Below are 26,999 nucleotides of genomic sequence, written 5' to 3'. Positions count from 1 at the left end.
TTGATACCCCCTAGATCCACACGTGGTGGAACTTCAGAAGGCACATACTTCTCCAATTACACTTTGCAAAGTAGCACGATGCAGCAGCCTCTTTCTCCTAGGTGCAGTCAAGGATTGGATTGATAATGCGTTCTGGTAAAAGAAAAACCGTCTCCAAACTGTTCATGAGAGTTTTCGCCATTCTGGAGGGGAAAAGACAGACCTATTATTATTTACAGAGTTGTGATATTAAATATTCCATTACCATCCTTAGGGCTTTGTCTTTGAACCATTTTTGGTCCCCTTCTTAGGGTGATAGTAATCCACAAGAAATGCCACTTGAGTAGTGCAGACAGTAAATGCCTTGGTGATTGACAAATGGAAATTATCACTTGGCTCAGTACATGTTCACCTGCCAAACACCAGGCACTGAACTAGCACGGTGGTGAGCAAGATCGAGCTGGCTTCCGCCATCAATAAGTTCCTCACATAGGCACAAAAACACACAGGAAGTGGCACACACAGAGAATCACAAAGTGACATAAGAGCCACGCAGAGTGGTATGAGAAGGAGCGCCCAACGTGAGGTAGGATTTGATTTAGATTTGGAGAAAAAGTAGAATTTAGTTGAGCTTTATGCAATAGTCAAGACTATCGCAATCAGAGAAATACACATGTGTGGGGGGTATCCATATAAATATATATAAATATATCTTTTTATATTTCTTTTTACACTGGTTATTTGATGTTGGGACCCCTCAAGAGAGTCTCAAGTAACTGACAACTGCTGACTTCCGGGTACCAGTCGATGGTGCCCCCTAGTGGCTTGGCCACTGGTCACAGGCAGAAGTGATTCAAATCCTGCGTGATTTCCTGGGGTCATTTTTTAGGCAGAAGCCTTAAAAGCCAGCGCATGACTCTTCGGTCTCTTCCCTTTGCCATGACAGTCATCAATATTCCAGAAAGCAGGCTGCTCCACCCGCCGGATCCTGGAGGAAGGATGATCCAGAGCAAGCCCGCAGCACTCCATGATAGACAGGCACTAGGAGCAAGAATATAGCCCTCGGGGTTCAAGCCCCTGAAGTTCCGCGGCCATTTGTATCACAGCATAACCCAAAGTGCCATCCTCAGACCCCACAAAGTCAGAACTGTTTCCATAACAATACCGAAATAGGCCTTGCTTTTTCACAATGGTGACGTTTAGATTATTGGTGGAAAAGTAACCGAGGGCCAAACGCCTGGTCCTGTCACAGGTGGACTAGCGACAGCAAGCTGCACTCGGTAGCCGCTGTGTCCTTCACCCCCACGCCACCCATCAGTCACAGGGTCAACAGGCAAGTTGGCTTCATCACTTAATGGAACACACACAAGAGAAGGACCGATTTCAGTAAGCCCCGGCCTTAGGGTACAGCTCCTGGATATTTCCTGGGATGAACCAGAAAGAAGGCACAGGCTCCTTCAATGCGTACCAAAGTAAAGTATCAAACTTTGTCTTAAGTAAAAGCGCTTGTGAGCCTTCGTCTGCAAGCTTGAATTGGCCACTTTTTCATTAGATTATCTTTCTCATTTGAAAAGATGACTGACAGGCACGTAAGGTTTATTCAGATTTCATTATTCAGCAAACATTTTCTTGCCAATGATAAACTTCAGGTTTTTAAGTGAATGTTGGGATTTTGGAAAATTTGTGTCTTCCACTGTGAGCTTGACAGCTTCTAATCCCCAGATTTTGTCTAATGAGATCAGTTGTAATATGAATGAATGTGGTTTTTGATATTGTACAAGGAAACGTGCCAGCACTTCAAGATCTGCGTAACTCCATGAACGAGCATCGTTTTTTAAGGAATCGATTTTACTTTCTAGTATGGTAAATACCCACATAACCCACGCAAAGAGAAACTCTTGAAGTCTTTAATACTTTTACAAGTATAAAGGTACTCTAAGAACAAATCTTTGAGAACTGTTATTGTGGTGTATCCTGACTATCCCAGTCGGAGTCCAACGAGGAGACAGAGCCCTACAGTGACTTGTACAGGGCAAAGGTTAATATGAATTCTTACTACATGAAACAAGAGAGCAAACATAAAGATGCAGAGAGAATGCTAAATAATGCTCTAGGGCTGAGGAAGAACACCCAAGGACACACAACCATGGGAGGGGGCTTCCCCCCAACGCTGGACTCAGGCCTCGCTGGGATTGGTGTGGTTGCAGCTGGCCGGATGGCCGAAGCTCCACAAGTTGCCAGGCAAGAGCTGGCCCGCAGTGCCAGGCAAGTAGAAATTCCACTTAGCGGGCAGGGGGCTAGAGGGCCAGGTGGTCAGGCCATCCAGAGCCCATCGCTATCAGGACAGTGCACAGCCTGAGGTGCATGGTGAGTTGGTCACCCTGCTGGTCCCCAGGATGTGAGCTTGCTGAGGAGTTTTACGTTCCAGGCATGCAGCTGGGACTGAGCACTGAGTGGGCACCAGTTCATCAGATACAAAAGGCCCAGGAGCACCAGGAAGAGGACACACCCCTCCTGCAGTGTCCTGCTGGTGCCCTCTGCTGACCAAGCCAAATTCCATGTTTACTGCAAAAGAGATGCTTAATACGTCCTCACGAAGCGGGTACTAAAGGGTGAATTTGAAGCTGAGAGGTAATAAATGGACAGCTGGCACAATGACAGAAAACACATCATAGAAACCTTTTGTTTTATATCACACCAATTACTAGTTCCAAAAAAGTGTTCTAGGAATCAGTTTAAGAAACTGATGTTTATAAGTCATGGAAGATCCTGGGTCTCCTGTCCCTCTTGCATGTATCCACTGTTGTCGAATTTTAAAATCCACATCTTGGAAGCACAACCACATCAGGAAGGCTGACGAGGGTCAAGCATCAAATGTGTATAAGCATGGGTTAAATTCTGTAGCAAGATCTTTTTAGGATTTTTAGTGCAGGAAGCAGAAAAAAATTTGATAAAACATTAGTAAGAGCAATTTAGCAAAATATACAACAAGTTCTTATATTTGATGATAATGTTATTGCTACTTCCCCATTATCCCAGACCTCTGGCTACCTGGGCCTTGAAAATGTCCAAATTACACATCTCCTGAGCTAGTATCTCCACAGCATAGGAATAAGGATCTGAAGGCAAGATAGTCAACACTGGCTGTTCCTCATATCTCACAGAAAATTGTCAAGGTCAATGTCACTCTTCAAGTTCTAGCTCAAACACATACCTCCCCCAGTCAGAATGGGTCCCTCCCTCCCCTGGACTCTGCTTCTTTTGTTTACACTTCTGTTGAAGCTCTTCCCCGGGGTTAACTCATTCTGTAACTACTGATGTCAGTACCTCTCTCTCCTGCTAGATGGTGAGCTGCTCAAGGGTAGAGAGCATGCCCCACTCATCTTTGTGTCCCTAGAGCCACACACAGAGACTTGATGTATGGTGAGCCCGCATCTGTATCTGTCAACCCAAATCTGTTAACGTCCAGTGAAGGAAGAAGAGTGGATTGAAGTCTTGTGATTAACACTCTCTGCTTGCAAAGGGGCTTAGCCACAAACAGACACGTAGCTGGGTTCAGCTGTGAGTGATCCTCAAGGCATTTTGAAAACACAGGCCTTCAGGGGATTCCTCTGAGAGAGGCAAAGTGTTCAGAATTTATCTGAGACCCCTGGAGTGCAAGAAGATTCAGACCAATTCAAAATTCAGTAAAAAGATAATCGGGCATTCTTTTATATCGCAATTCTTCTGTAGCTTGTCTAAATTCATTGTTCTCCTTCTCTTCATCCCCTCCCTCCAGCCTTGATCATTCATCATTTAAGACAGGACAGTTGGACAGAATCCCAAGCTATCTGGTAGTATGGTATCTTCCCTAGCTCATTTTAAATGTCCCCCCAAAAGGCTGTAACAATCAGGATAAACTGGATTATAGGGTACTAACAAATAGGCCCCGAATATACTGACATCACATGTTCTGACACCAAGTGTTTATGCCATCTGTGCTTATTTCTCACTTTGGCAGAGTCCACTGTGGGTGGCCAGGGCAACCAAAATCCATGCAGGAACTCAAGGCTCCAGGTGACTCTCCCTTCGTGGCTCAAATCTCTCAGGACAAGGTTGAAGAGAGTGTGGAGCTCTCGCGTTGGCCTGGTCCACATTTGGGCTCCCAAGTAACATTGCATAAGCCATAACGCTGCCGCCAAACCAGGCACATTTCCCACTTACCGGCAAGAAGTGTCATCCCCTGAGAACCCAGGAAGAGGAGGAAAGCCACGTGAGCTCGGATCACGTGCACTTCTAAAGACTTCATGAGGACTGGGGTGGTTTAACAGGCACACGCTCCTCCCCACAACACGTGAACTGCTGCTGGGCCTGAGGGGAACAGATTAGAACAGGCATCCCAGGTCCAGGGAGGACCACCTAAGAGGACTGAACCAGGACCGGTGTCCTCAGTGCCCGCAGCAGAACCCTCTGCAGGGAGGTGCGTGTGCCCTCCCTTACACACCACCAGGCTCCTTACTGAGGTGTGATTTGTTTACATAAGTGTTCTAACCAGTTGGCTAAAGAGGAAAAAAAACCAACTTAGGCAAATAGTTATTCTGGAACATTCTGCCTTGGAGTTTCATGGCCAGGAAAGAAAGAAAAAAATAAAGTTCAAAAGTTTTCAGCCTTCTGAGATCCAAGATGGCGGTCTAGAGGGAGGCTGCGTTCCTTGTCGCTCCACAACACCAGATTCAAGCAGAGGATATCTGTTTCTTGCTGCCAGCAGACTGACCACAGACTGCAAGTGGAGCACCAGCTGCCTGCTGCTGCCTGGAAGTTCACTGTCACAGTACCTGCAGGTTTGATTACACGTGGCTGCCGCCATTTTGAGACAATAGCCAGGCCCTGTAGGACCCCTGGCCAGACTGACTGAGCCCCGTCTCCAGGATCCCTCAGCCCCACTGATCACTCCCTGCTTCTGGGGCCCTCACATCAACTGACTGCTCCCTGCCGCCAGGACCCCCAGACCAACTGACTGTGCCCTGTCACTGGGAACCCAGACCAACTGATTGCACCCGGCCTCCTGGATCCCACAACCACACCAAACACACCCGACCTCCAGGACCACTGCCGGACCAACTGCATCCTGTCTCCAGGACCTCCAGCTGACCACGTCCACCCCTGAGCTGCAGCTCCCCATTTGCCAACACATTTGGAAGCCAGAGTGGCCATCTTGGATAATCCTGGAAACCGTAGCTCTGATCTTCGGGTGGGGCAAATCCCATCCTGGGACGCCTGCTGGAGACTTGAAATTCAATGTCAGGTACCTCTCATACATCAGGCTACTGAACACTGGGAGGTTTCATTAGTATATGACTGTTATACAGTAGATTTTCTTTTTTCTCCTTTTTAAAAAAAAAAAGTTTTCAGTCTTCTTTCAAACTTCAGTAACTAATTTTATTTTAATATCGTACCCCTTATGATTATGAATAAAACATCTGCCAGAAATAATCATTGAATTCTTAAAATATACTAACATCATGAAATGGAGACCAAGTATTTTTTAGGTAATTATGATGTCCCCAAGTTTCCCACTCTCTGCTCTTGACAAATAATAACCCATTTTATCCTTTTTGCAACCTTTAAAGATTGTTAGTATCACTCCAATTTTGCAACCAAATAAACTGAGACTCAGAGTTAAGTAGTTTGCCCAGGGTCAGGACTAGTAGTAATGGGAAGTGGGTATCTGAATTCACATCCATCTAGTGGATAAAAGGAACCCCACTTATCACTCCAAATCAATTAGAACTTAGAAGTTATTGACTTACCATCGTTTTAGACTTTGTATTACTTGAAAAGTATAATCAAGAGCTCATTCATTCTTTGGAATAACTGCAGTTCCATTTGAATAAGTTGAAATTTGAAAAAAAAAGATGCTAATCATCTCTTTTGTGTCATATTCACTGTGACATGTTGATCTTTCCCACCACATCCACTCCGCCTCTCTCTCATAACTCATTGAACAGACTGTTATTCAGATAACACCAAAGTGTATTTCCTTTACACAATGAGACTACTTGGTTCATCCTAGGGCATGGGCCAGAGATGCACCCTGTCCCACAGTTAGATAACATGCTGCTCATGGAGAATCTAACCAAGTGCCCATGACAGTCAGGACGTAAAGATCAGCCATCAGGTTGTTTGGTAAAGTTGTAGAACATCGGGTCCTTGGCTCACATAATGAGTGAAAACCCCCAAATTAGAAAGTGGGTACTCCAGTAAGAAATGTAAATGTCATAAATGTCATAGAATTGAGATGGAGATGGAGATTATTATGTCTTTGTGCAGGTACTCATGGGGCGTACCATGATCAACTACATGTCCAATTGTAGAAAAACAAAAACAGAAACAAATCGAGAAACACCCTGCAATTTGTAAATGCATTGTCAAAATTACAACTAAAGAGAAAAATGCAGGTCTTATGATTTTTATGGTGGTTTTTAGTAACAAACTTATACTAGATAAACCTAGTGTTGAGACAGTCGAATATCTGACTTTATATATATTGTCAAGAGCCCTGTACACAGTGTTCAGATAACACCAGTGTGTATTTCTTTTACACAATGAGACTACTTGGTTCGTTGTATCCCCAGCACTCAAAGCTGAACCTGGCACACAGTAGGTCTCAGAAGGTATTTGCTGAATAAAGAAATGACAAGATACATATAGGATTTTATAAGTGGAAAACAGGAAGCTGAATTCCTCGCAAGGATAAAATTAGCTTTCTTTGGATAATATACTGATGATTAATTTATGCATCAACTTGACTGGGCCGTAGGAGGCCAGGGATTTGGCCCAATAGGACTCTGGTCATATGTGATGATATTTTTTGAAGCAATTGGCATCTGAATCAATAGATTTAAAAGAGCAGACGACCCTCCTCAAGGTAGGTGGGCCCCATCCAATCAGTTGAAGAGAACCAAAAGGTAGAATAAGAGGTCACTGCTCCTGTCACACTGCTTGAGATGGGACACTGTCCATTTCTGGCCTTCAGACCTGGACTGAACTCTGGCTTGTGTTGGGTCTCCAGCCTCTCAGCTGTTGAACAGAAGCTGGCGTCATCAACTCTCCTGGGTCTCCAGCTCCCAAACTGTAGATCTGGGGCCTTTCCATCTCTATACTCACATGAGCCAATTCCTTACAAAATCTGTTGATTCTTTTTTATTTATTTATTTATTTGTTTGTTTGTTTGTTTGTTTGTTTTTTGGTGGGGGGAGTACCAGGGATTGAACTCAGATGCACTTGACCACTGAGCCACATTCCCAGCCCTATTGGTATTTTTATTTATAGACAGGGTCTCGCTGAGTTGCTTAGGGCCTCACTTTTGCTGAGGCTGCTTTCAACTCAAGATTCTCCTGCCTCAGCCTCCCAAGTCACCGGGATTACAGGCTGTGCCACCACGCCAGCTCCCATTGATTCTTTTTCACTGAAGAGCCAGAACTAACACATATATTGATGACACATTGGTTTCTGATGGGTTAGCCAGCTAGGTTCTTCAACTACCTGTCCAGTGGGAAATCACTAAAATCCCAAATGAAAAAGATAAACACACACACACACACACACACACACACACACAAGATGAGGCAGATCACTGACTCTGACCTTGATTCTGACCTCCTGTCGATCTTGACCTTCGTTGGCTGGTGGTTTGGAAAGCAGGAAGGAGACACAGCTAAGGGTCTGCTCAGGGTGGCCTACTCTTCTTATTGCTTTTGCCATGCAAGGCTGACTTTCGATTCTTACTAGTGGTTTCCTCTACATCTAAAACTGGTACCCTGGAGGGTCACAGTTCAAGAGCAGGCATTGCTCTGTCCTGCAGAGGAAGAGCCCACACAGGAGGAGAAGAGATGAGGGGCGGGCCTGGGCAGGTGGGCTCTCAGGGCCCTCTCTCCTCAGGCAATGAAGCATCCCCACTTGCAGATGATCTGCGCACAGCGCCTGCAGAAGCCCAGTTCCTGAAAGCCTTCTTCCCAACTTAGTCCTCGAGTTCAAGGGTACCAAGCAGAGGGTGCCTTCCTCATAAGGCAACAGCTGGATTTTCTTTATTAAAATGCTCTTCTTCTTTGCTTGATCATAAACACAGGGAAAACCCTTGCCTGCTCAGGGTTCTCTCCTCTGAAGTCCACTGCCTGGATTTCAGTGGAAGCAGCATGTTTCTTGGAGAAGCCGCTAGTGACAGTGTGTGATCATTAGGGCGTCACGCACACATCTGCCAGCATGTCTGGTGCGTTTGAAAAGTCAGATGCAACTTTGGCCAACAGTTCATTCACATATTGAAGAAGTTACACTTCTTCAAAATAAAACTTATTCTGTTAGCATGTCCAGGGACGGGGGGACCATGAAGGTATCTAATCAGGGCTTCTAACATCCTGTCCCACTTTTTGGTAAATTTTCCTATGTAGCCTACATAGGAAAACACTCATGAGCATACGGTTCAATCAGTTTTCACTCCCTAACCACTACCTGGATCAAGAAATAAGGTATTATCAAAATTCATCACTATCTTGATTGTTCTCTGACACCTTCCAAGAGCTATTTTTCTGTAATTTTCCCAGCTTGTGTCTGTCGCCATTGGAAGAATTATTCTATTACCAACTATTCCCGCCCCATAAGCAGAAAGCCATTGTGTATCATGGAATTCTCCTAAAACCCTGGAAGTCGTATTATTGTCCTAATTTTCAAGTTTGGGAAACTGAGTTCCAGATATGCACACTTTGCTGGTAGGTATGGGGCTGAGGTTTAAACTCCAGGATGGCCTCCAGAGCTCAGCCACTCGGCCGTGACACCCCGGGTCTCTCTAAAGAAGACCTCCCCTGCCCATGAGGAGCTTTAGTCTTGAAGATGTCACTATGATGGACATTTGCGTCCTCCAGACTGGAGGTTGGAAATTCACCCAGTGCAATAGTAACGAGAGGCAGAGCCTTCAGGAGGGCTCTGTCCTCGGGAATGGGATTGGTAACCTTATAAGAAGGCTGCAGGGAGCTAGCTCAGCCCTTTTTGCCTCTGCCTTCAGCCACGTGAGGATACCGCCTCCACTCCTGCTGTTTGAGGATGCAGTGACAAGGTGCTCTCTTGGAAGCAAAGATTGACTCTCGCCATATATTCAATCTGTTGGCATCTTGGGCCTGGATTTCCAAACCTCCAGCACAATTTTTTTTATTAATTACCCAGTGTCAGGTGTTTTGTCATAGCAATGAACAGAGTAATATAGATATAGAGATTTGAGTACCAACTTCTTTATACATACATATGCATATAGATCATACAGAGATTAATTATATTTTAATATATTATCTCAATCACTGCAGTATATTATCTCACTTAATCATCACAACAATCCTATGAGGTGGATATTGGTCTCCACATATTACAGCTGTGGAAGCAGAGGCTGATGAAGGCTAAAATGCTTTTCCCAAAATGCTTGGCTAATGAAGAACCTGGGCTCTCCCCACTCCTCTAAGGACCACCCAGCCTCACTCACACTACCCACAGAGTCAGTGGATGTCTACAGAATAAAAGAATAAACAATGTCGACGTGCATAAAACTGGTAGGAAAAGAAGGTCATCCCGTGGTCCTGAGAAGAGCGTTGCAAACGTGGAGCGATGTGTAACCGCCGTGCTTCACCCGGGTGGGCACCCCTCGCTGTGTTGCCCCGTTTCCTCTGGGACAGGGGGACCTGTCTCTAGATGGAGCCCTTCCCTCCTGGTTGCATCTAAGCTGTTCTTTAATCTCAGAAGGGGTGTTAGGGAAGGGGAGCCAGTGGCTGCGGAGCCCTGAGCTCCTGAGCCCTTGACCTTCCAAGAAAAGGTCCCTCCCACCCTCACAGTGCACGGCAGGGAGGTGCGAGTGCCTCGCTCTGCAGACGGGGAAGCTGACATCAGGGGCTCTGGGTGCAAGATCGCACGGTGAACCTGAAAGGTCTGCAGGTGGACCCCACGTGGCCGCGACCACCCTGAACTACCAGGTACTGTGCAGATGCAGGAGCCACTGAGCCCCCTGGTTCCCGGTGCCCGTCATGCCACCCCCAGCATTGTCTCTGAGACTGCCCAGGAAAAAGCTCGGATTGCTCATGAAGCCCGGATGGAGGCCCCAAGGACACCAGAGGACGCGACCCCTCCCCGGCACAGTGACACCCTCATCCGCATCCAGTTCTCTGTTCCGACTCAACCCGGAAGTCAAGGAGCTTTCTCAGGCAGGGCCATACACGGGTATCAGTCCAAAGTGGCTAAATGGGCTAATTCCATCCGCTGACAAAAGTCAATTAGATGCCAACACTAAGCTGCTATTCTTCAAATAACAACGGTACCGTTTAATTAGAGCCTAACCTGGCTGCCTGCTTTCACTTAACAACACACTGTACACCAGTGCTCCCGACCCAGGGAAAGCATGACAGCCGGCATACCTGCTGCATCTTACAATGAGCTGCCCACTAGTGGTGTCTAATCATGCGTAACACCTGCCTCTAACTATCACCGTTTCCAGTGGCTCCAGGGTCAGCAGGTCTGTGGCCTCCCGTACTGTGATCAGGGTTAGGCTGCGTCTCCGTCAGACCATCACAACTGCTTTGTGATGATTACCATACAGTCCAGGCCTACAAATGACTGAGTTAGCCAGAAAGATACGAGAAGAAAGCATCTAGCCTCTACCAGAGTACAGTGAGTACCACTCAGTTAATGGTAGCTATGAGCATAGTGAATGTTTACACCTCTCGGCTTGATCATTACTACCTTTCTGGGCTGCCAGTGATCAGGGATGCCCTCTTTCCCTGGCAGATGCCAACATCTAGAGTATCCATCCACTCCTTCGTTCATTCAGCCACATACATTCCCAGAGCACTTGCTTGGCACCAGGCACCACCTCTCTAGATAGCGATCCCCAAGGAAATCCCCTGCTTGGAGATTCCCAGTACACACATGGAAGGCTCTGAGAAGGTCTGCAGGGAATCGATAGATTGGTAGAGATAGACGATAGATGATGGATGATAGATAGATTGATAGATAATAGATAGATGATGATAGATAGATAGATAGATAGATATCAGATAGATGTTAGCAGAGATTGATGGCAGTTGATCCACAGATATACCCAATACATAGATGACAGAAATAGATGCCAGATGATAGATAGGAAGGTAGATGATTGATTTTCAGTATTTTCCTTGCTGATGGAAACTTGTATTTTCATGGAAACTTATTCCCATCCCAAGACAGTGGTTTCCTCAGGAACATATTTTGGGAACAGTGCAGGACCGCATCTGATACCCTGAGGATGCTCCTGACCAAGATTCTCTCCCTAACCAAACTCAAGCCAGGCTCCCCTGAACCCTGTCTTGACGGATCCTCAGGCGTGGTCTGTAAAGACTTGAACAAAGCTCTTTCTTTTTTTTTTTGGTACCAGGGATTGAACCCCGGGCCCTCAGCCACTGAGCCACCACCTCCCAGCCCTCCAGCCCTTCTCTCTCTCTCTCTCTTTTTTTTTTTTTTTTATCTTTTATTTTGAAACAGAGTCTTACTAAGTTGCTTAGGGCCTCACTAAGTTGCTGAGGTTGGATTGGAATTTCAAATCCTCCTGCCTCAGCCTCCCAAGCCACTGGGATTACAGGCATGTGCCACCAGGCCCAGCAAAACTCTGATGTCATTTCTTTTTTTCTATTGGAGCTTTATGGTCATACATCGTTGAGGTCCTCCCGACAAACTCATGCATGCGTGGAAATCTACTTCAGTTCGTGATCCCCTTTTCCCTCCTGTCTCCCCTCCCCTCCCCTTCCCCTGGTCTACTGCACTTCCTTTCCCTAGTCCATTAATTTGAAGATGACTGGTTCCTTATGTAATCGTGTCCTTCCCCCTTTCCTTTATTTTACTCTAGCTTCCGCATGTGAGAGAAAACATTCAACCTTTGACTGCGAGCAAATGCCATAATTTCATTCTTTTTAATGGCTGAGTAGAACTCCATTGTGTGTGTGTGTGTGTGTGTGTGTGTGTGTGTACCACAATCCATTTATCTATTGATGAGCACCTGGGTGGGGTCCATAATGCAGCTACTGTGAACTGTGCTGCTGTGCACACTGATGTCTGTCTGACGTCATCTCCAACCATTCGAGGCAGCATCCCTTAGGTCCTTCTTAAAGGGCCTGCCAGAGAAAACCCAAGGCTGCCCAAAGAATGTATTGCTTGTTCCAGCAGCACCTGGAGACAAGGTCCCTCTCCCGGTCGCTGAGGGACGTAGAAGCCTGACTTTGCCAAAGCTGACGGGTCTCCCCTGGATTGGCCCTCGTCCCACACTTCCCTGGCTCTCCTGACACCCCACCCCTCCCCTTCATGCTCCCTCTAAGACCTCCTGCCTGCTCTACAGCACAGCACGCGTTAAGCCTGCCCTCACCCTCCAGAGTCGGCCGTCTTGACTCCACACCTCACAAGTCCTCAGGGACCTTGTTAATGTTGGTTCTGAAGGTGGAGGGGATGCCGCAGTGACGTCCAGGGAGATGTGAGACTTCCCTGTCCCCAAATGGCTGCAAACAGGCAGCTTGTCCACAGGAACAAATCCCAGAACCAGCCTTGGAGTCACGCAAAAGTGACCCACATCCCTGCTGGACCTTTTAAGGTCGTAGCATAACCTGTCTGATCGCAGAGATTCCAGGAAACACTACTAGGGTAATGTGGGGGAAGACCCAGGTCCCCCCTGAGATATTTGGCAACGTGCTTCTCCCCCATGGCCTATGTTTGTGCCTTGCTGCTCAGACGGTGTGCCACAGCCTGTCCCTCAAGATGCAGATATGGACATCAGCATTCCCCTCAGTCAGAGGAAGTGGGCAGGGAGAATTTTAGCCAGTGCAAGCCAGGGATTTCTTTTAGTGAGCACACGTGCACGCGCACACACACACACACACACACACACACACACACAATCTACTTTCCCAAGCACAAGAAGCTACACAGCAAGTGTGAGAACCACTCCAGATGAAAACACTAGATGCCCAGCTCTGCATAGGTGCCTCAGCCCCTCAGCAGAGCTGCTGTTGCCCTGCACTCACACCTCACATCTCTGTCTACTGTGCTACTAGAAGTTAGAAATAATGCCTCCCCGCCCCAAAAGGATTGGGTCCCAATCCCCAGAACCCACGAAAATGTGACTTTGCAGAAAAAGGAACTTTGCGGTTGTGATTAAGTGAAGAGCTGAACTGGAGGGAGTATCCTGTGTTATCCAGCTGGGCCAAATGCATTTATAAGGCTCCTCCTAAGAGGGAGACAAGCAGGTCACAATAAGAAGGGAGGGGGTGACAGAGGAGACGACAGAGGCTGAGGTGGAAGTGATGTGAAGACGGGGCCCCAAGCCAAGGAAGGCAGCGGCCTCGAGAGGCTGAGGGGCAAGGACTGAAATCCCCAGGCCCTGCCACACCTGGAGCTCAGGACCTGACCTCCGTGACTGGAAGATGCAACCGGTTTCAAGCCGCTGAGCTGTGGTTTGTGGTTTGTTACAGCAGCAGCGGAAAGCTGTACACGTCCTGTAGTGTACTCGTTGTCTCATGTTTAAGCCTATCCACCGTTCACCTTCTGTCTGCTTCAACCCAGGGCAACCATAATAGCCACGGAATCACGGTTTTGAAGTGGTCGTTAAGAAAACGCATGAGTATTAATAAAAAGCATCCACCTGTGTCCACCCCCCACCTGGCCCCGGCCCTCCTTCACAAGTCCCAGTTGCACAGCATGCGCCCTGCTCTGGAAAGCTCTGGGGCAGGGGGCAGTGGGGGCCCTTGGGATGGGAGGCTGAGTTCCACAAGGCTCTCCACCCGCTGGCCTCAGACTGGTCACTCTGATACTCTGGCTCCCTAGCCTCCCCCTCTGAACAGGAGTTCAACAGAATAAGCATCTCGCCTGGGCCTCAGGCCTGCACCGGCCGCCAGGGCTTTCAAGGGCAGTAGGTGGCTATGCAGGGTGTCCAGACCACAGGGTCCCTCGTCGGTGTCCACTCCCTGGTCCCTAAGCCTGCCCCTCTTTCTTAGCGCTCCACCTGCATGTGGATCTGAAAGCTGAAGTGTCAGGAACGCAGCCCCCGACCCCCGCCCTGTCCTGGTGGTTCTCTCTGAAGTTCCTGTGCATCACACCTAGTTGACATCAAAATACAGAGGGGCCCTTTATCACCACCCCTCCCCGTGGTCACTCTGACTCAGACCCACACTGCATGGTGACAAATCAGCCTACCCAGTTGGTCTCAAGGCAGGAACACTCGAAGTCCAAAAATCTCCTTTAAGCAATGACTCCATGACCTGCCAATGGTGTGATCTTAAACTTTCTGAGATTTTGAGACCCCGTTGACCGGTGACGAGTTCTGCTCCCTCTAATGTTGAAGTTTGAACACTAGAGAAGCACGCCAAGGCAAGCAGATTAAGCAGGTTTCATTTAAAAGTAGCAATAATACAGACTTCTCCTGGGAGGGAGAAGGGGGCCATGGTTGATGTTCTAAAATCCCAAGAAGTGAGCGCACCTACATCTTTTATAGGTTAAGGTCTCTTTTGTTCTCCGTTCTCTCCCCGCTTATCTCTCCTCCCTGCCTATGTGACTAGGCCTATTTTTGCAGATGAGATGCAAAAAGTGAAAAGCGATGGGCAGGGGGAGGGCCAAAGTGATTCAGGCAGGTAAGGGCCCAGGGGACATTAATTGGCAGCTCCTTGCCTGCAGTCCTTGACAAGGGCAGGTAAATTTGGTCATCAAAGGGCTCTGGAGATGGTTGACATTCCATTCTCCCAGGGACAGTCTCCAACTTCCAGAGGCAGATGGTTTTCATGGCCTCCAGTTCCCCCATTTGACCCCATCCCCTATTTCTATACTAACTGCCTGTCCCCAGTTCTGGCTTCAATTTCATGCCCTTGTCTGCTAACAGGTGAAAAAACCTACTAAACTCAAACTAGGAATGTGAAGAGTTAGTGAGGTAACACATGCCCAATCTCACAGCACCAACCTGGCGCACAGTAGGTGCCACACAAGTGACAGCTGGGCCCAACTTAGAATCAGTAGCATTTCTAAGGTGGTGATGGCATCTGTGCTGGGACTCTGAGGGATAACAGCAGGGGACGGGACCGTGTCCCAGGCTGAGACGCCCTCTGGGGTACATGCGGCGTGGGGGTGCCATGGCTGTTTGCGTGTCGTGTTTGAACATTGGACTGTCCAGAGGTTGCAAGGATAATGATTTGGAAGCAACTACTTGATGATCAGGAGCATCTGCTATGTTCTTGAACCTGTTTCTACTCCAGTGAAGAAGGTAAAAAAGAGGGATGGGGGAAGGGCGAGAGAAAGGGACAGGAAGGCACAGCAAGAGGGGAAGGCTGGTCGTGACCGTCATCCTTGATCTACCCAGAGGTCCCCGCGAGGTCCCTGTGGAAAGAGAACACTGAACCCAGTTTCCCAGGCTGGTTTCCCAGTCCTTATCTGTTGCCAGCGTCTGCCCCCTTGTGGAAATGCTGCCAACTGCTGTGTCTTTTAAAATGCAAGGAATCGGGAAAGCCCACAACGGGAAAATGCCTTCAGCCTTCCACGGTGCCACGCAGCTTGCAAGATGCACCTTAGTACTACAGAAAGTCCTTCCGGATGCAGCCCTTGCCCACCAGCACCCTCGCCATGACTCCTGGAATAGTAACAAGCCCCCACGCAATCTGTGTGACTCTGGTAAGTCACCTAGCCCCTCTCAGCTTGTTCTTCCTCTGTAAAGGGCCAATAATAAATAGCACCTGCCTCCTGGGGTGGTTGTAGAGTTAAATGAGATACAGCGTGAAAAGTACCTTAAGAAGGTCAGACGCCCCCAGAGCCTGTGAGTTGCAATTTGCAAACACATCATGTTCTTTCTGCCTCTGAGTCATTTATTTAACAAGTATTTATTATGAACTATCTGAATAAATAATAAGGCCCAGGCCCGGCTTTCAAGACCTTGTAGTGAAGTGGAGATTCAAAGAATTATTATAGTTTCAATTTGACCAAGGCTGCTAACAAGTTAAAAATAGCTTGAGTCCTGCTTCCGCCCCAGTGAAAAAAAAAAAAAAAAAAGCGAAGATGAAGGACTGTAGGCATTAGTCGATTTGGGGAGGTGTCCCAGAGAGCAGGGTTGGGCTGAGAAAATTAGGGCGGACAGGAGCCCACACAGCGGGTTTACTTAGCTGGATCACCCTGGGTATTTGGAGATTGATCCCACGGGGACTCCTAAGGAGCATGAGGATGTCCCCTATTGACTGCAAGGAGGACAGAAGGTCCTACTCCACCAGCTGTCTCCCAGTGTCAAGAGCAGCCCCCTGGAGCACTAGCTTCACCCCCCACGCCTGTGCCCATGTTAGTGCCCACCATGTGCCTCTACGTCAGGCAAACCCAGAGACAGAGGCAAGGTGGCGGGACACCTGGGGAAGAGCAGTCAGCTGGCACCTACTCAAACCACTGTCCAGAATGGGACGTGAGCAGAGGAGGGAGGCCAGGCACAGGTGCACACGGGCGGCTCAGGAGAAGGGGGCTCATAGTCCAGCCCCTCCTTCGGACAGAGATGGGATTTCATTGTTCAAGGTTCCTGGAGGAGAGGGCTTTGCTAGGCATAGGAGCTAGCTAAACCAGGGTGATGTGTTCGGTCACTGCAATGACAGACTGACGCAGGCTACCCACAAAGTAAGAAGAGGTTTTCAGCCCAGTTTTGGAGATTGAAAGGCCAAAATAATTAGGTGGCCTCAGTTGTTTGGCCTCTATTGAGAGTGGCAGATGGTGGCTTATCATGGCATGTGTAGGAGCAGTCACATCTCAACAGGAGCAGGAAGGAAGAGAACAGGCAGGGCAGAGGCAAGGCGGGCCCGCTGCTTTCATAACAACCATCTCATGAGAATTCTCGGAGCTGCGTGGAAGTCCTCCAAGAGAAGGCCCCAAGGAGCCAAGGCCTTCCCACCGCCACCCAGTAGTGGGACCAGGCATTTAACATATGGGTGGGCACATTCTACATCTGAACCCCAGCCGACAGAGAAGAGGCTGCAGAAGGGCTGCGGAGTGTAGAGAGCAGAGCAGGAGGAAGGACGTGCCCCAGGAGTACGTCGGAGAGGGGCTGGCGGGGCTCAGAGAGGGGCCGTGGAGCAGGAGCAGGGAGCGGGTGGGGGGGGGTCCAGGGTGACCCATGGCTTCTGATCCAAGACAGAAAAGGAAGAAGAGCCTCTTCGAGCAGGTCCCTAGCACTGCCACGCCACGTCCAACTTAGCTCTGGGGAAACCAAGCGGAAAGCTCGTGGCTCCTGGGGACCATCTCAAAGCTGGGGCATGGAGGGACGGAACAGGATCTTGAAAGGCTCTCGGTGTGTGTCCGATTTCCTGTTGATGGCCAAAGGCTCAGCACAGAATAGGACCCAGTCCCCACATTCCCAAGCAAAGCATTAGGTCATCAGCACAGGGCCCATCAAGAGCCTGGGAAGCCAGCCCAGGGTGGCGGCACCCGCCTGTAATCCCAGCTACTTGGGAGACTGAGAGAGGGGAGGATCTTGAGTTCAAGGCCAGTCTCAGCAACTTAGTGAGACCCTGTCTCAAAACTAAGAAAAAAAAGGGATGGAGATATAGCTCAATGGTGGGTTCAATCCTCAGCACGACCAAAAGGAGAGGGAAGGGCGTGGGGAGGCCAGAGAGGCTGGGACGCATGGTCAGTTCCATGAACACCCAACTCTGGCCTGACAGGGAGACCGAGAAGCCAGAAGGACCAGGGCCCCAGAGGAAGCTGTGAGGCCGCTGGTGTTTCTCCTTCCCCTGCCCCTAGTAGGGGGGAAGGAGGAGAGGTGAGTCCTCAAGTCTCCCCATAGCCCAGCTGTGGGCCATGCGTGGAAAGGAGCCAACCTCCAACCATCTTGAAAGAGACATGACGTGGAAAGACAAGTGACCCAGCAAGAAGGGGACCAGTGAAGCCTGGGACTGAGAGTGACCTCTGCTGGAGGGGAAGACTGTGCTTTGGGGCTGCTGTCATCAGAGAATCCAACAGTAGTACATCCAGCAAAGAGCTGGCGTTTAAAGGCCAGCCGTGTGTCCGAGTGTACCTGAGTCGGGCCAGCACATCCTCTGTCATATCCTGCTCCTGGAACCAACCGGCAGCACCCTCAGAGATGGGTCCTCCAGCCCCAGTCAAGACTTCAGATGAATGCAGCCCCAGCTGGCGTTCAGAGCCAGCTCAGGAGAGACTCTGAACTAGAACCCCCTGCTATGGTTTGACTGCAGCCCCCCCCAAAGTTGGTGCACTGGAAACTTAATCCCCACGTTTACATAATAATGAATCGGGAGGTGCCGTCTTGGGAGGTAACTAGGACTAGACGAGGTCATGAGGGCAGGACCCACTCTCATGGCATTAGTGACTCTGTAAGAAAGAGGAGGAAGAGAAGCCCAAGCTAGCCATTTGCTAGCTGTCACCATGTGACGCTCTGGGCCAGGTCATTAACAGCAGGAAGGTCCTCACAGATGCTAGCAGATGACATAATCATGCTCTTGGACTTCCCAGTCTCCAGGACTGTGAAGTAAACAAACCTTTATTCTTTATAAATTACCCAGTTTGTGGTATTCACTGATAGCAACAGAAAACAGACAAAAACACCCCTAAATAAATAACTCCCCACCTCCTGTCCAACTGGGACTATGAAAGGTAAGTACTGTCCTTTTAAGCCACTAAGTAACTTGTTATACAGCAATAGATACCTGGTTCCACCACACAACCCCTGAATCAGAATAGGGGAGAGTTCCAGAGCCCATTTTTAGTAAGCTGCCTAGATGATTTCTTTGACTGAAGTCAGAGGAAAGGGAAGACAGAGGCAGCATCTCTGGAAATTGCAACACCCACACTCACAGCTCCACCAAGTGGACATTTTAAAACCTCTCCTCTGAGGTTTTCCTTTGTACACCTGCAGTCACAGGCAGCTAACGCCCCCACCACCAGCAGCAAGAACCCTGGTTCAGATAGGCGTTTCCTAGTCTCCACTGTGTCCCAGCCACCGAGTTCCTACCACAAGCCCTTTCACAGTCTCCCAGGAAGTCTGGTTTGGAAAGTCAGATATGCAAACAAACACGGAGCAGACCCTGCAAAGAAGTGCTGTCAGAAAAGTCCTTCAGCGTGCTGCGTCTGTTCCTATTGTAGAAATAAATTTGCTTCTGTCTTGTTTTGTTTTTTCTTTAATTTTAAATTATTTTTTTATTAGTTCTAATTAGTTGTACATGACAGTAGAATGTATTCATGTTTTGATAGACCATACATAAATGAAGTGTATTCTCTCATTTTTTCTTATTGTACATATTGTAGGATCACATGGGTCATGCGGTCATATGTACCTGAGGTGATAATGTCTGTTTCCCTCTACTATCCTCCCTACCCCCAAACTCCTTCCCCTCCCTTTACTGCCCTCTACCTAATATAAAGTAACTCCATTCTTCCCCATCCCCGCTCCTTATTGTGAATTAGCATCCACAAATCAGAGAAAACACTCAGACTCTGATTTTGGGGGTTTGGCTTATTTCACTTAGCATGATCTTAAAAAAAATTCCACATGAAATTCTTACCAAGAAAAATCCATTCCTCCACAGTGGATACAGTGACTATTCATTCAAAGAAGCACCAAACTGCTAGCCCTTCTGGGTGACCGGCACATCCCTAGGAGACTTGTCTGTACCTCTTAAAGGTGGGTATGAGCCTTGAACCACTGAAGGGACACAGGGAAATGTGTCAGGGAGACACGAGTTAGAGGGACAAAAACAATTCAGCATTAAGATGGTCAATTCTGATGTTCATGCTGTTTCACTAAAGCAGAGGCACTGGGACCACTCCTAAGTCACTTCAAATGCAACGACCAGGCCACAAGTCAGAGGTGAGCTGCAGTCCAGTAGTGGCAGCCTCATTTGGCCCAAAGTACCCGTGTTTCTGGGCCACCCTGGGTCCAGTCTCTTGTGTCACTCTGCTGCAATTCTAGGGCACAAAGATGACAAGAGGACCTTGACCGGGAGCTGAAGCTCCCAGACCATTAGAGAGGACGCGATTCAAGGTCAAGCAGACCCCCATCCCCCCCATTGTGGCGAGAGGACCACAGTCTCTCGGCTCTGCAGGGCACTCTTCCCATTCAGACTTCATCACCTGGCCCCACTCCAGGCACTGTGCCTTGAGAGAGCAGGGCAAGAGGAAGGAAAATGCGCAGAGAGCACTTCTCCAGGCTCCTGCAACTTAGGGGCTCATGGGGGGCCGACAGATACCACGCCACAGGAGCCATGGTAAAACTGCCATTCTGGAAAGTTCTAGGAACACTTTTAATATAGGATCTGACTTAGAGGGCCAGGAAGGACTTTCCCCATAAGCAATGCTTGAACTGTGGGATGAGAAGGGAACGAGGCAACGCGACAGAGGGAAGAAGCACGCAAAGCCTTCGGAGTCCGGGGTGGGGAAAGAAAAGGCAGCCTCCCAACCCCCTCCCCTCCTGCCTGTCTCCTCCGGCGAGTACAATGAAGACTCGGCTCTCAAATGAAGTTTTAAGGTCTTTATTTTTATGGGAGAGCTTCTGAGCCGAGTGCCTGGTTCTTCCTCCTCCTCCACCGCTGCCGTCTTTTTCTTCTCTTGTCGTGCAGCTGTCACTTCTCTCTTCTTCCTCTCTCGTCGCGCCGCGGCCGCCTCTCCTCTTTTCTCGTCCCGCAGCTGCTGCCTGCCCTCCTTGCCTTGCTTGCTCTGCCTTGTTTGCTCCCGCCGCCGCGCAAAGTCCACAGCTTTATGGGATGTAACAGCCAATCACCTTAATGGGTCAGGCGTTTGGCTCGTGGAGACTTAATGGTGGGTAATGAGGACATGTACTGATCACGAGCCAAGCACGGACGCGGAGGAGATCAGTCAGCCAAGAGAAAGCACTTGCAGCTGGGCTTCTCGGCGCCATAGGGCGAGGCCAGCCACCACTGCGGGCCCTACAGGGCAGCGGCCTCCAACACCTGCCCAGTAGCTAAACTTCAGTGAAGCACTCAGAGGAGGGTCGCCTTCCACACACAGCCTTTAACTGCTGATAGCACTTCACAGGGCTACAAAGCCATGTGAAATCCTAGAGGCTGAGGGACACAAAGACAATAGGGAAGGGGAGGGGAGGGAGCATCTGTCCCCCTGCTGCCATGGAGCTTCTGGCTGTGCCTGGATCAGAAAACACTGGTGTAGTCTGGGGTCCATTTCCTAACTTTCAGAGTTACAACAGATCAGCTTTTCCTAGTCCAAAGGAAACTTCCAAGTGCGAACTCTGAAAATGCTGGTGAAGAGATCGGAGTTGTCCTCCCAGGAGGGAATCCTGGCTCTGCGCTGTCATGGTTTGGATGTGACGTGGCCCCCAGGAGCACCTATGTTGATGCAGGAATATTCAGAGGTACGGTGGACTGTGAGAGCTGAGCCCTAATCAGGCCATCCTAGTGTGAATGGACTGACTGGGCAGCAACTGGAGGCAGGTGGAGCACAGCTGGAGGAGCGGGGTCACTGGGGCTGTGCCCTGGAAGGGGACTTCTGCCCTACAGCCCCTTCTCCTTCCTCCTGCTTCCTGAACCCACCATGAGCTGAGCAGCCTTCCTCCACTGGGCCCTTCCACCATGATGTGCTGTCTGGCCTCAGGCCCAGCTGTCTACAGACTGAGATCTCTGAAACCATTAGCCTCAAAGAAACTTCCCCTCCTTTAAGTTGTTCTTGTCAGGTATTTTGGTCACAATGACAAAAGACAAATAGAAAAAGCCACTTGTTGTGCGCTGTCGGGCCTCTGGCTCTCCCTTGCTGTGCCTCAGTTTTCTCACCTGCACAATGGGGAATAGCAGTGCCTGCCTTATGCAGTCACGAAGATGGAATAAGTGATGTGAGGAGCAAGAATGAGCCCGGCATACGTAGGCACATGTTTTATCCTCATCCCCACAGACCCAGGAGTGAAGGAGAGGGAGAGCCAGTCAGTCTGTGAATTAGCACTTGTGGTTGCTGGTACATGTCAGCCACTTGGCTACATCACCAGTAACTCAATAGTGGGATGCAGAGTTTTGCAAAATACACAGGGTCCAAAGGCAAGATGGGAAATAAATTAATTAGGTCAAATAAATAAATAATGAGGAAATGAACCAAACTTCTCCAAGAGAAGGCAGCAACCAGTGCTGAGGCATCAACTCGTTCATATAAATGTGACCACCACATCCAGGGACTCCTCCCTGTTGATATTCTGGTATATCTCTATTAGTCAGGATTCTCTATAGGAACAGAACAGGAGACAGATAACAGATAGGTATCAACACAGGGATCTATTGATATCTATCTATCTATACGAATAATTATAAAAGAGGATTTACTAGATTAGCTTATAGGATCAGAAGTCAGGTAGTCCCACAATGGTTGTCTGCAGACTGGAGAACTGGAGGAACCAGTAGCTGCTCAGTCCAAAAAGCTCTAACCTCAGAAGGACCAATGGCGCAACCCCAGTCTGAGACCAAAGGCCAGAAAATCCCTGGAGAACCGCTGGTCAGAGTCCACTTTGGAAGAGTGAAGGCACTGGAGTCCAATGTCCTCAGGCGATCGCAGCAGCAATCAAGCACCCGCTGAAGAAGACTGGCACTTGCCTCTGGTGAAACAGCTTCCCAGGCACCCCTGTGTAGCAGGGCGACCCGTGGTCCCTCCCCAGAGTAGTGTCATTTTTACACCTTGGAGCCTGCAAGGAGTATTGCCTTGCTGATTCCTAAAATCCCTCAAGGCATCTTTTCTACAATCTCTCAACAAAATACTTAGCTTTCCTTCAGTGAAGGTAATCTCTTCACCAACCATATTTTCCTTGGTCCCAATTTTACATGTGCTTTTCTGGTCAAACTGTAAGCTTTTAAAATCTTTCATCTCTGCCTTCTGCTTCTCATTATCACAGTAAACCTCACTAAAAGTCACCAGCAATACCCATACCACAGTTCAATTGCTGTACTCCCTTGAAATTTTCTCCAAACTAATTAGTTCATCATCTTTAAATTCAACTTCAGTCTCAGGACATGGACAAAGTGTAGACAAGTTCAGTGTTAGAATGCAAAGAATGTATGAATGGCCTCTAATCCAACTCCCAATAGTGTCCAATAGAGTCCTCATTCCCCTCTAAAACTTCAGGAGCACAGTCTTTACTGTCCACATTACTATTGGCATTCTGGTCTTCTGACCTTCCACCAGAAAAGCTATGCTTACAACATTTGAAGGCTTCTCCAGCCTACATCATCAAATATTTTTTCCAAACTCTTCCCATAAACCAGTTTCAAATGCTTAAGTCATAGCAATGACCACACTTCTCCTTAACAACTCTATTTGATGAAGGATTGCTATTGTGCATATTCAAACTTGCAGTTTGGTGGATCAGGTATCACCCAGTTCATGATGGGCAGCTTAGGTCACATGGCAACTTAGCAGTCCATGGTCAATCATTCAGTTTTCACTAAGGTCCAGTAGCAGGCCAAGAAGGGCAGTGGTATGCAGTTGACAAGGGGGCCTTGCTCCAAAATTCCAATGGCACTTGAAGTAACAATGGCAGATAGAGATGCTGTCTGGAGTCTTTGGCAGGCCCCCATAGGTGAACCACAAAGGATGCTATCGGGATTTAAATTCAGCCTCACAGCCCTGCCGTACTTTCATCTCTTAGTAGGAACACACAGAATAGTTAACTTCTCCAAGCCTGTCTCTTTGTCTACCCATTCCACATTCACTGAAAACCAAGTGTGTATAGATGCAAAATGAGAAATAGTGCTTCAGGAATGAAGGAGAATCTAATCTTCATCCTTTCTCTTCTTTAAGTTCCTAACCAATCCAAAAAGATTAAGAACCAAGACCAAAAAAAGACAGGAGGCAATATATCAGTTCTACGAGGAAAGGGCAGGAAAGTTAGGCCCATACAGCCCAAAGCCCACGCAGTGGACTTGCCCTGGTCAAGTCTTCATTCCCACTCACTCCAATCAGATGAGTCCATTCCCTTCCTCCAATGTGGAAGAGCAAGTGAGGAACTGAAGAGAGGAAAAGACATTCCTGCAAAACCTTTCCCTGTCCTGGAGAATGAAGATGTACCTTAAGATACATGAGGCAGAGGCACCCAGAAGAAAGAATGGAAAACTCCATGCTCAAAGCAGATGATCCATGCATGCCCCTTATCATTAACACCTGGGGGACCAAGGTGTGCAATATCATGCCACATTTAATATGTCCCCACAAAGCCTAGTGTGGAGCAGGGCTAAGGAATCCCACAAACTTCAGTGAAAATCCTGGCTTTCTTCTAGTCTAGCTATGGAATTTTGGATTCCAAAATTAATTTCTCATTACCTTAACTTCCTCATCAGTCTACCTCATCCAGTGTCCTTGTCTCGGTTCCCTGGAACAGTCATATGCAAAAGTTCAGGTCCTAGATAAAAATCATTGAACACTTTGTTTCAAAGGGCACCACTAATAAGTGGTGAAAAGAAAACTTGCAGAATGGGGGACAATTTTGCAAATCACATATCTGAAAAGGGCCTTACATCCAGAATAATTATATAAAAATATCCAACTATAAGAAGTCAACACCACTAAAAGCAGGCAAAGGATCTTGTTCTAGTTTGGATAGGGGTGTTCCCCCCAAAAATCTCCCATATTAGGCAATGCATAAATGTTCAGAGGTAAAATATTAGATCATGAGACCTGTAACTTAATCAGTGAATTGATCCACTTCATGGATTAATAATTTAAATGGACTGCTGAGTGGTAACTGTAGGCAGGTGGGATGCAATTGAGGGAAGGTCACTGGGGGTATTCTTTGGACTATATCTTGTCCCAGCTCCTTGCTCCCTGCTTCCTGGCTGCCATGAGCAGAGTAGCTTTCCTCCACCGTGCCATTCATGTTTTGCCTCTCCTTAGGCCAAAGGCCTAATGGAGTCAGTCAACCATGGACTGAATTTCTGAAACCATGAACCCCAAACACACTTTTCCTCCTCTAAGTTGTTCTTAGAGGAACTTAACAGATCTGAACAGACATTTCACCAAAGGAGATGTGCAAATGCCAAAAGCACATAAAAAGGTGTTCAACCCCTTCAGTGAGGGAATCAAAACCACACTGATAAACCACTTTACATCAACTAGCATGACTATAACAAAAAGACAGACAATAATGTGTAGGTCTGGGGCACATACAAACTAGAACCCTCATACGCTCCTGGTGAGAGTATGAAATGGTGCTGCTACTTTGGAAAACAGTCTAGCACTTGCTAAAAAGGTTAAACAGCTAATACACAACAATCCCACTACTAGGTGTATACCCGAGAGAAATAAACGTACCTATCCAAACGAATTAGCAGACCTATGTTCATAACAGCATAATTCTAACGGCCAAAAGCAGAAAGAACTGTCTCATCAACCAGTGGATGGGTAGATATGATACATCCATAGGAAGGGAAATTATTTGGCAATAATACAATGTGGAGGAACTTTACCATTTTCCATATGTTGCTCTAAAGATGAATAATAACAATCAAAACTTTCTGAGCACTTCTATATGCCAATCCCCTTGCTTGCATCCATTTGCTTCATCCTTGGAGACCACCAACAGTACTGTCCTCATTTCCCCTTTGAGAATGGGAGAGATTAATGTGTGTACTCCAGGTTTTTGTACAGCAAGTAGGTAGAAGAGCTGAGTCCAAATTCAGACCGTCTTCCTCAGTCCTCTATTACTCTGCCTTGCTCCTGGAGGTAGGTGAGACTCAAACTGAAAATTGCCAAGAAAAAGTTGTAACTGTTTAATGAACAGACAACAGTGGCTCCCTCCAGTCCTCTGCAGACCGAGGACATGCAGCGCAGCTCTAACCGTTCCCAGACACTAGTGCACCCTCAGCTTCTAGGGATGAGTAGGCTGACCACAGACGGACAGCACCTGAGGAACCTGCAGAAGCCACGATCAGGAACACAGCAGGAGATGAGCACCAAGGGGCAAGGCCTCTTCGGGCAAGCTTGGATGGAGAGAACCTGAAAATCCACAAGCCAGGCTTCAAATTACATTTCAGATCAGCTACCCCAGAAATGATTTAAGCAAGAAACCTATCTATAAGAACAAAGCAAGTCCAAAACCTGGTAGATTTTTCTAGATTCTGGTCAAGGATAAAAGTCATGATTCCACAAAGTATCTAAACTGAGTTAAGTGTCGATACACCAATCCCCCTCCCCCCAGGCCCTCGAAAGCCCACTCTAATCTTTGTCCTCCCACTACTCCACTGAAACTGCTGGTCAGGATCTCAGTGACCTTCCACGACAAGGACAGTGGTCACAGCGGTCAGTTGTAGCTTCCATCCTACCTCTCAGCCACATTCAGCCTTGCCATTCACTCTCTCCTCCTGACACACTTTCTTCACTGTACCCCTGACACCCCTATGACACCACATCCTTAGCTTTCCTCTTGCCTTATTGGTTCTTCCTCATCAGTGTCTCCTATGGCTTGGATATGGTTTGGGTATGTCCCCCAAGGGTTCCCGTGTTAAAACTGAAGCCCCCATCACAAGAAGCAGGTCCTAACCTTCAGAACTGTGAGCTAAATCAAACTCTTTTTTTCCTAGTTATCCAACCTCAGGTATCCATCACAGTAGCACAAATGGACTAGTACCATGTCCTCTATTAATTTTTCTCTTCTTCCTAATCTAATTTTAGAGAACTCAGTTCTTGATCGTCTTCTCTTCTCTACACACATTTAGTATATTTCCAGTTACCAGTTTATTGCCTCTCCGCTCCAAAGCCACACCTCCTTGCCTTCTCTGTGATAACTAAGTTGGCCTCTGCAAGCATTTTTCCTGCACAGTTGACATGATGTTCAGTTTTGCTGATAAAAAACACACATCAATCATTATTACTAGGTCTGGTTTCTCAGAGGAATAAAAACTAGCGGCTTTCCTGAATCGAAGTGTACCCTGAGCCAGTCACTTAACTTACTGTTTCCTCAAATCAGATGGAAACCATCCAACCTAGGTATTCGTTTGTTGGTTTTACTTTCCAGTGCTGGGGAT

At 47.9% G+C, this 26,999-nt stretch overlaps 1 long non-coding RNA gene across 1 annotated transcript; it reads right to left on the bottom strand.

The window, feature by feature from the left end:
* Nucleotides 1-20,287: 20,287 nt before the first annotated feature.
* Nucleotides 20,288-23,923, bottom strand: LOC306669480. Its single transcript, XR_013766130.1, has 2 exons — nucleotides 20,941-23,923; nucleotides 20,288-20,443 (listed from the first exon to the last, which is right to left on the bottom strand). It is a non-coding gene; the product is annotated as an uncharacterized lncRNA (long non-coding RNA).
* Nucleotides 23,924-26,999: the final 3,076 nt, after the last annotated feature.

Source organism: Sciurus vulgaris (genome assembly GCF_902686455.1).
Source record: "Sciurus vulgaris genome assembly, chromosome: 9".
Lineage (NCBI taxonomy): Eukaryota > Metazoa > Chordata > Mammalia > Rodentia > Sciuridae > Sciurus > Sciurus vulgaris.
The sequence above is the reverse complement of the archived record's forward strand: the minus strand, read 5'-3'. Positions and strand labels throughout refer to the sequence as shown.